This window comes from Littorina saxatilis, unplaced genomic scaffold (genome assembly GCF_037325665.1).
Source record: "Littorina saxatilis isolate snail1 unplaced genomic scaffold, US_GU_Lsax_2.0 scaffold_163, whole genome shotgun sequence".
Classification (NCBI taxonomy): domain Eukaryota; kingdom Metazoa; phylum Mollusca; class Gastropoda; order Littorinimorpha; family Littorinidae; genus Littorina; species Littorina saxatilis.
Window position 1 is genome coordinate 149,612 of NW_027127399.1, and position 9,069 is coordinate 158,680.

Here is a 9,069-nt window from a genome sequence, read left to right on the forward strand (position 1 = left end):
GAGTGCGTCAAATGCGTGAGAATGCGTACAGCAATTGTGACATCTGCGTGAAGAGAGCGTAAAAAGCGCGTAATGCCTGAGAATGCGTCAATAATTCGTGACATCTGCGTGGAGAGTGCGTAAGATGATCAGGACATCTGCGTCAAGAGCGCGTTAAATGCGTAAAGCAATCGTGTCGTCTGCGTGGAGAGCGCGTTAATAGCGTGAGAATGCGTAAAGCAATCGTGACGTCTGCGTGGAGAGTGCGAATTTGTCTTGGTGTCAAATAAGCGTGCGCTGGAGGTGCGTATGGTCTGCGTAATCTGAGGGAAAACGAGTGTGTCACGCATGTATTTCGCTTTGCAAAATCGCGCGCGTTACGCATGCGTCCAGTGCAGTTGTTACGCAGAGTTTGGCGACTGCGACACGCATTCGCTGCGCAAAATTTTGCTGGCTGGGTTGGTACCGGGACGCTTCGGGGTGTCCCCACAAAATGTGTACGGACATTTCACAACCGTGCATTATTAGCACAGAACACATACATGGGGGGGAAACAAAACATTATTGTGACAATAATTTACACGAAACATTTCACATAAGTACATTTTTATGCATGGTGCATCTACTACAGGAGGGTGCTCCAACAATGATGCATAGTGCCAACATTTAGCGCAAACTTTTCACAACAGTGCATTAATACCACAAAGCGCATACAGCGATTATATAGCAGCAAGTTGCACTAAACATTTGAACAAAATGCATTTTGTTCAAATGTTAACAGCACAGCACCAAGTTTTGCATAAGTGCACAACAGCACTGACCATTTCACAAAAGTGCATAACAGCTGTGACAATTTTACAAAAGTGCATTGACCATTTCAGGCAGATGGCTAACATGCAGATTTCGCTTTTGTCTGTCTTTCTTTGAAAAGTAGGCATGTTCAAGATCGATGAAGTCATGAGCAATTGGGTTAGATGACAGAAAAGATTCAAAAACGTCAGATTCAGTTAGATGACAGAAAAGATTCAAAAACGTCAGATTCAGTGTTTTGGGCACTGTTGAACAGGAACATTCTCTCCTGTTCAACAAATGTGGGTTCAATTCAAAAGCAACATTGTCACAGATAGGCTAGTGTTACATTTCTGTAAAGTTTCAAAAACATCTTCCATGTGTTGGTTACTGTTGAATAGAGGGATATGTTCCTGTTCAAAAAAGTCTGACACACATTTTCGTAGTTGTGGGTTAAGGTTCGATCTATACCGTCATTCAAACGAGTCGTAGAACCGTCATTGTCACAGATAGTGTTACATTTCTGTTTTACATTCAAACGAGTCGTAGATCAGCCATATCCTTGCCTCTGATCCATGTGTGTGAGGGGAAGTACGTAGCCAAAGGGTCAGTTCTGTTCAAGAGGCAATGATCTGGTGACAGAGGAACAATATTTCCGTCTGAAGCTCTTCCCGGTTTCTGGAACCATTTTGAAGAGCAGTTATGCTGGTTTTGAGTCGGAGAGAATCACGACTCTTGTTGGAGGTCGAGGGGGGGGGGTCATTGATATAGTGGCATGCTCTTAAGATAACGTAGCCAGCATTTCTGCAGTGAAAATGGACACATCCTTGTTGAGTTTAATTTTTTATATTTAGTCAAGTTTTGACTAAATATTTTAACATCGAGGAGGAATCGAAACGAGGGTCGTGGTGTATGTGCGTGTGTCTGTGTGTCTGTGTGTGTGTGTGTGTATGTGTGTGTGTGTGTAGAGCGATTCAGACTAAACTACTGGACCGATCTTTATGAAATTTGACAAGAGAGTTCCTGGGTATGAAATCCCCGAATATTTTTTTCATTTTTTTGATAAATGTCTTTGATGACGTCATATCAGGCTTTTCGTGAAAGTTGAGGCGGCACTGTCACGCCCTCATTTTTCAACCAAATTGGTTGAAATTTTGGTCAAGTAATCTTCGACGAAGCCCGGACTTCGGTATTGCATTTCAGCTTGGTGGCTTAAAAATTAATTAATGACTTTGGTAATTAAAAATCTGAAAATTGTAAAAAAAAATAAAAATTTATAAAACGATCCAAATTTACGTTTATCTTATTCTCCATCATTTGCTGATTCCAAAAACATATAAATATGTTATATTTGGATTAAAATCAAGCTCTGAAAATTAAATATATAAAAATTATTATCAAATTTTTTTTTTCGAAATCAATTTAAAAACACTTTCATCTTATTCCTTGTTGGTTCCTAATTCCAAAAACATATAGATATAATATGTTTGGATTAAAAACACGCTCAGAAAGTTAAAACGAAGAGAGGTACAGAAAAGCGTGCTATCCTTCTCAGCGCAACGAATACCCCGCTCTTCTTGTCAATTCCACGGGCACTGCCTTTGCCACGGGCGGTGGAGTGACGATGCTAGTATACGGTCTTGCTGCTTTGCGTTGCGTTCAGTTTTATTCTGTGAGTTCGACAGCTACTTGACTAAATATTGTATTTTCGCTTTACGCGACTTGTTTTAAACTTATTTTGAGGTCAGGAATGACAAAAGCACAGTCAGCTTGGTCATCATTTTTTTGGAGCCGTCAGTAAATATTTGTAGGTGATCTTTGTTATTGTTTGAGATTATTTCTTTTACTATTGATGAGACAAGTACAGGGTTATCTTTTTTTGTTACACCCAGATCATGATCAGGGATGATAATGGGGGATTCCATGAACCAAAATGGGAAGGGGTGAATGGGAATGTGGGCCATCCTACCTGGGTTTACCCCCACTTTCTTGAAATATCGGTTGAACATATAGTCTGCTAGTGGGATCGTTGCTTCGTGTATTTTGGGTGTTTTTATATTTAGTCAAGTTTTGACTAAATATTTTAACATCGAGGGGGAATCGAAACGAGGGTCGTGGTGTATGTGCGTGTGTGTGTGTGTCTGTCTGTCTGTGTGTGTGTGTGTAGAGCAATTCAGACTAAACTACTGGACCGATCTTTATGAAATTTGACATGAGAGTTCCTGGGTATGAAATCCCCGAACGTTTCTTTCATTTTTTTGATAAATGTATTTGATGACGTCATATCCGGCTTTTCGTGAAAGTTGAGGCGGCACTGTCACGCCCTCATTTTTCAACCAAATTGGTTGAAATTTTCGTCAGGTAATTTTCGACGAAGCCCGGACTTTGGTATTGTATTTCAGCTTCGTGGCTTAAAAATTAATTAATGACTTTGGTCATTAAAAATCTGAAAATTGTAAAAAAAAATAAAAATTTATAAAACGATCCAAATTTACGTTCATCTTATTCTCCATCATTTGCTGATTCCAAAAACATATAAATATGTTATATTCGGATTAAAAACAAGCTCTGAAAATTAAATATATAAAAATGATTATCAAAATTAAATTGTCCAAATCAATTTAAAAACACTTTCATCTTATGCCTTGTCGGTTCCTGATTCCAAAAACATATAGATATGATATGTTTGGATTAAAAACACGCTCAGAAAGTTAAAACAAAGAGAGGTACAGAAAAGCGTGCTCTCCTTCTTAGCGCAACTACTACCCACGCTCTTCTTGTCAATTTCACTGCCTTTGCCATGAGCGGTGGACTGACGATGCTACGAGTATACGGTCTTGCTGAAAAATGGCATTGCGTTCAGTTTCATTCTGTGAGTTCGACAGCTACTTGACTAAATATTGTATTTTCGCCTTACGCGACTTGTTCTTTTTACATTTAGTCAAGTTTTGACTAACATAGAGGGTAGTGGGGCTCGTATGTTGCAGACGCACTCATAAATCATTCACATCTTGCAACAAACATCATACTTTGTGATATTGTTCTTTATAATTATTTAAGGGATTTCAGATACAGAGCCACTTCAGAAATCGGATTTTTTGCTTTTGATAGGGAATAAAAGGCTGCATTTACAGCAGACGAAATTCGTACCAAAAGCGCTCAGCAGTAAATATTCCCAACTCAGCAAATGTAAAATTCAATGGTTTACCATGCACCAGAAGTTGTCTGCTGATAACACATGCATGACATAAATACTCTTATGGGTATTTTTGTGTTCTGGTATTTAATTTGATCGTTTTTAGAATTTTATATATCCGCAGCATGAAAATTCAAGATGGCGGCCTCCGCAACATTGCGTGTTTTGATTTGAGCGAAAACAACGTTTCTGAAGGTAAGTTTTCAAGAATACGCATCCATTCACCAATGTCACATCATTTTACTGTTTAATTCTCCCCTGGGGTCTGTTATTCATCGGGTGAAGCGCTGAAATGCAGAGACTTTGTTTAATCTTGCAATAGCTCATTAGCTGGATTGTGATGCTGATAGATCTAGATCTATCTGTTGATTACAAGTAAGGAAATCACGATCGCCACGCTGGTGATTTTAAACAGATTAAACGAACTTTGAATAAAAGGCGAGGAGAAAGAGATTGTTCATGGTATGATAAATGATTAGTCCTGCCTACGTTAAGGACTTCCATAAGTCTCTAAACGGCTGAGGTGGGGAGGGGTAGAGTCAAAAACTGAGTGAGGGTAGGCCAGATAGTAGGATGACCAGCTGGAGATAAAAACACTCCACTCCCCATGTCTTTACAGTGTTGTGATCAAACTTTCAAAGACGGTAGGTAACAGACAAAAGCATACAGTGTATGCTAATCAAATGAGATAAGTGGTTTTGAAAAATGAAGAGGTACCGCTCTTTGAGTTTTACAATTTTGGTTTGTTGCTTGTTTCTCATCCTTTTGCTTATTCTAAGTTGACCGTGCATTGGTGTGAATTTTATTTTTACAGGATATATACAAGAGTTACACCACATGCCGGTTCCTGGGAACAAGCGTTCTGCATTTATTCCGGTGCCACAGAAGGGAGCTGATTTCACTAGTACTACTGTATCAAGGTTTGTTACCAAATACATCTTAACAGTAAGATTTTTTTATTTGTATTAATTGGAACATGTTTGCACATCATTTGTAAGCGACCTCTGTGAATTTGATGGGTTTAACGTACGTACCCTCACTATGGTCAACATTCTCTGTTAGCGACTGTTTGAAGCGAATAAATGTAGCGGTCAGAAAGATTCCAGAATCAGTTGGGTCACTGGAAACTGTGTTTGTTTGTTTTTTAACCTGAAACAGTAAGAATTATACGAATTCATGAAATAAAATTTTCTTTCATTTTGGTCTGTTGTGTGAAGACTTGCTAACCCGGCTTTGACCAACTCTCTGAGATAGTAAACATTATTCAAATACATTCAAATAAAAATTTCACTTTTCATCTTTTGTGTGAAGGGTACCCCAGGCTGATTTCCTGCACCATGGATGTAGAGGAGGCCAGACAGTCTGCTTCTCATTCCAGCTGTGTTGCGGTTTTTTCTGCTCGTGAAGTGTATCGCCACATTGCCAAAGCCATTGGCCAAGAGAAGTCACCCTGTCTGCCCATTTTGCATAGCCTTACAGGCTGTGACACTATGTCGTTCTTCAATAATCAGAAGGCTTGGGAAGTATGGCAAGCATTTGAAGACGTCACTCAAACTTTCTTCAGGTTGTCTGCTCCTCTTTGTAAGCTGAGTACCACTGACAGGGCAGCACAAGAGCTTTTTGGTGTACATTTGTAGGACAAAACCAGCAACGTACTGGGTGTAAACAGTGCTAGACGGTACCTCTTCAGTAAAAAGAGCTGCCAAATTGACCATAATCCCCTTACAAGTGAGGTGCTGCTGCAGGACATGAGATTGAGAAGAGCCATCTACCTATTAGACTTCCAAACTCTGTGGGCTGGCAGTTCAAGGCTGGAAAGTGGGAGTCATTCTGGACGAGCTTTCCAGCGTGTGCCGAGAACTCATGAGGTGTGCCTGCAAGAAGAGCTGTACAACAAAACGCTGCAAATGCTGCTAAGAAGGACTGCAGAGCACAGCTCTCTGCAAATGTGCTTGCATGCCTGTGAAAACTGTCAGCATCTAAACTGTGCAAAAATATTATTGCACCCATTTTCATACCCCAACTCAAACATTTATTCCTGTGTCATTTTATTCAAACTGTCTATGCCATTAAACTTTAAAGGCTCGCATCTTCGCTATCTGGCACATTTTTTTTTTTACATCATCATTTACGCCGTCAAAATAAGGATACCCTTGACGTGACAAAGAGATGTGACAAAAACTTCGGGTACCTTTTAAAAAGCCGACGACAATTCCTGAGGCACAACTGGGTCACTGTTGTATACGAAGAGAAAGTCAACTTGATTATCCATCCAGAACAGGTTGTTTTATTTCGCCATCTTGCATATTTCTAGTGTTGTGCCATTGTGTCGATCTCACGGATGAGATGTTTATGTGTCAAATTTGAGGGATACCCAAGTCAACTAAAATCCATGTATTTTAGCAATGACCAAGTGGGTTGCGTTGAAACTTTCAGGAATGTGTGTCTACACACGAAGCGTAGTTCAACCGTTTGAGTACACTTTCAAATCTTCACGAAATTATGTTTTAAAAACTGCCACAGGTTTGTTGACTTACATCCCACATATTTTTGACTTCGCATGTATATATGACAGATGGTTGTTTCAAGTACTGCCAAAGTTTCTTTTGAGTATAGACACTTGCCGGAATGTGCTAGTTGTGTAAACACATGAGAACAAACAACGTTTTCAAAATACAGCGATTATGAATTTTAGTCGACTTTTGAGTTGATACATTACATTTTTATCAGTTTTATTTTGGGGGTACCCTTATTTGGGCGGCGGTCAAATAACCCATGTAAAGGCCACCTTTTATCTTAAAAGTGTTCCAGTTAGCCAAGTTGAGTGCCCTCAATAGCATACATTGAATATAACAGCACAGGAATGAATGTTTTCGTTTTGGTATGAAAATTGGTGCAATATATTTATTTTTGCACAGTTTAGGTAATCCACAAATTCTTCAACCCTGCCATCCACACCGTCCAATCATTCTCTGCACCAACAATACATGTATTGTTTTGTTTTAAAATGTTTTTGTGTTAGTTTCTATTGCAAGAGAATGTCTTGTAGCATCAAAAATGCCTAAATACCCTTTTATTGGCGGCCGTTTTGAAAATTGTAAAAAAGCTACCGATTTCTTAATTTTTTCACGGTGGCTCTGTATCAGGTTTTGTTAAGCAAAAGCAAATGTCCATTTACGCCAAATTTGCTGTTAATCACATGAAGTGAAATATGCCTAACATACCCAACCGTTTACACTGGCGGCCATTTTGAAAAATTGTTTAAAAACTACCTATTTTTTTTTATTTTTCGCGATGGCTCTGTATCAGGTTTTGTTAAGCACATGAAACTCTTCATATTTGCTAAATTTGGTGTTTGTTGCATGATTTGAATGATTTTGCAACATAGGAGCCCCACTAGGGGGAATCGAAACGAGGGTCGTGGTGTATGTGTGTCTGTCTGTCTGTGCGTGTGTGTGTAGAGCGATTCAGACCAAACTACTGGACCGATCTTTATGAAATTTGACATGAGAGTTCCTGGGTATGAAATCCCCGAATGTTTTTTTCATTTTTTTGATAAATGTCTTTGATGACGTCATATCCGGCTTTTCGTGAAAGTTGAGGCGGCACTGTCACGCCCTCATTTTCCAACCAAATTGGTTGAAATTTTGGTCAAGTAATTTTTGACGAAGCCCGGACTTCGGTATTGCATTTCAGCGTGGTGGCTTAAAAATTAATTAATGACTTTGGTCATTAAAAATCTGAAAAATCTGTTAAAAAAAAAAAAATATAAAACGATCCAAATTTACGTTCATCTTATTCTCCATCATTTGCTGATTCCAAAAACATATAAATATGTTATATTCAGATTAAAAACAAGCTCTGAAAATTAAATATATAAAAATTATTATCAAAATTAAATTGTCCAAATCAATTTAAAACACTTTCATCTTATTCCTTGTCGGTTCCTGATTCCAAAAACATATAGATATGATATGTTTGGATTAAAAACACGCTCAGAAAGTTAAAACAAAGAGAGGTACAGAAAAGCGTGCTATCCTTCTTAGCGCAACTACTACCCAGCTCTTCTTGTCAATTTCACTGCCTTTGCCATGAGCGGTGGACTGACGATGCTACGAGTATACGGTCTTGCTGAAAAATGGCATTGCGTTCAGTTTCATTCTGTGAGTTCGACAGCTACTTGACTAAATGTTGTATTTTCGCCTTACGCGACTTGTTAGGTTTTGGTAAGAGGCCGAGGTTATTGTGTCGAACTCAGCTGTGAGCTCTTCGTTCACAGCATTGTCAAAAGTACTTGCTCTTGATACGTACTGGGCCGACTTTAGTCTTCTTTCTTCATCGAGGGGCAGCCAGCCTCTTGATACACTAGTTTGTTTATGGAGTCTTTTGGGAGATCAAAGATGAGTTAGAGTGCAGCCATTTCGGCTCTTAGGCACAATAATAGGAAACTAAAGAAGGGGAAGGAAAACGAAAGGGAGGGTAAAAACCACGCACTTCTTTACTCAAACTTCATAAAACCGACTGTAAAACTAACACCGGCTATTCTCCTTTCTCAATCATTATCAAAATCGATCCTAAAACAAAACAAGTCGCGTAAGGCGAAAATACAACATTTGGTCAAGCTGTCGAACTCACAGAATGAAACTGAACGCAATGCAATTTTTCAGCAATACCGTATACTCGTAGCATCGTCAGTCCACCGCTCGTGGCAAAGGCAGTGGAATTGACAAGAAGAGCGGGGTAGTAGTTGCACTGAGAAGAATGGCACGCTTTTCTGTACCTCTCTTCGTTTTAACTTTCTGAGCGTGTTTTTAATCCAAACATATCATATCTATATGTTTTTGGAATCAGGAACCGACAAGGAATAAGATGCAAGTGTTTTTACATTGATTTCGAAAACTTAATTTTGATAAAAAAAAAAAAATTATTTATGTTTTTGGAATCAGAACATGATAAAGAATAAGATGAACGTAAATTTGGATCGTTTTATACATTTTTTGTTTGACATTTTTTAGATTTTTAATGACCAAAGTCATTCAATAACTTTTAAGCCACCAAGCTGAAATGCAATACCGAAGTCCGGCCTTCGTCGAAGATTGCTTGGC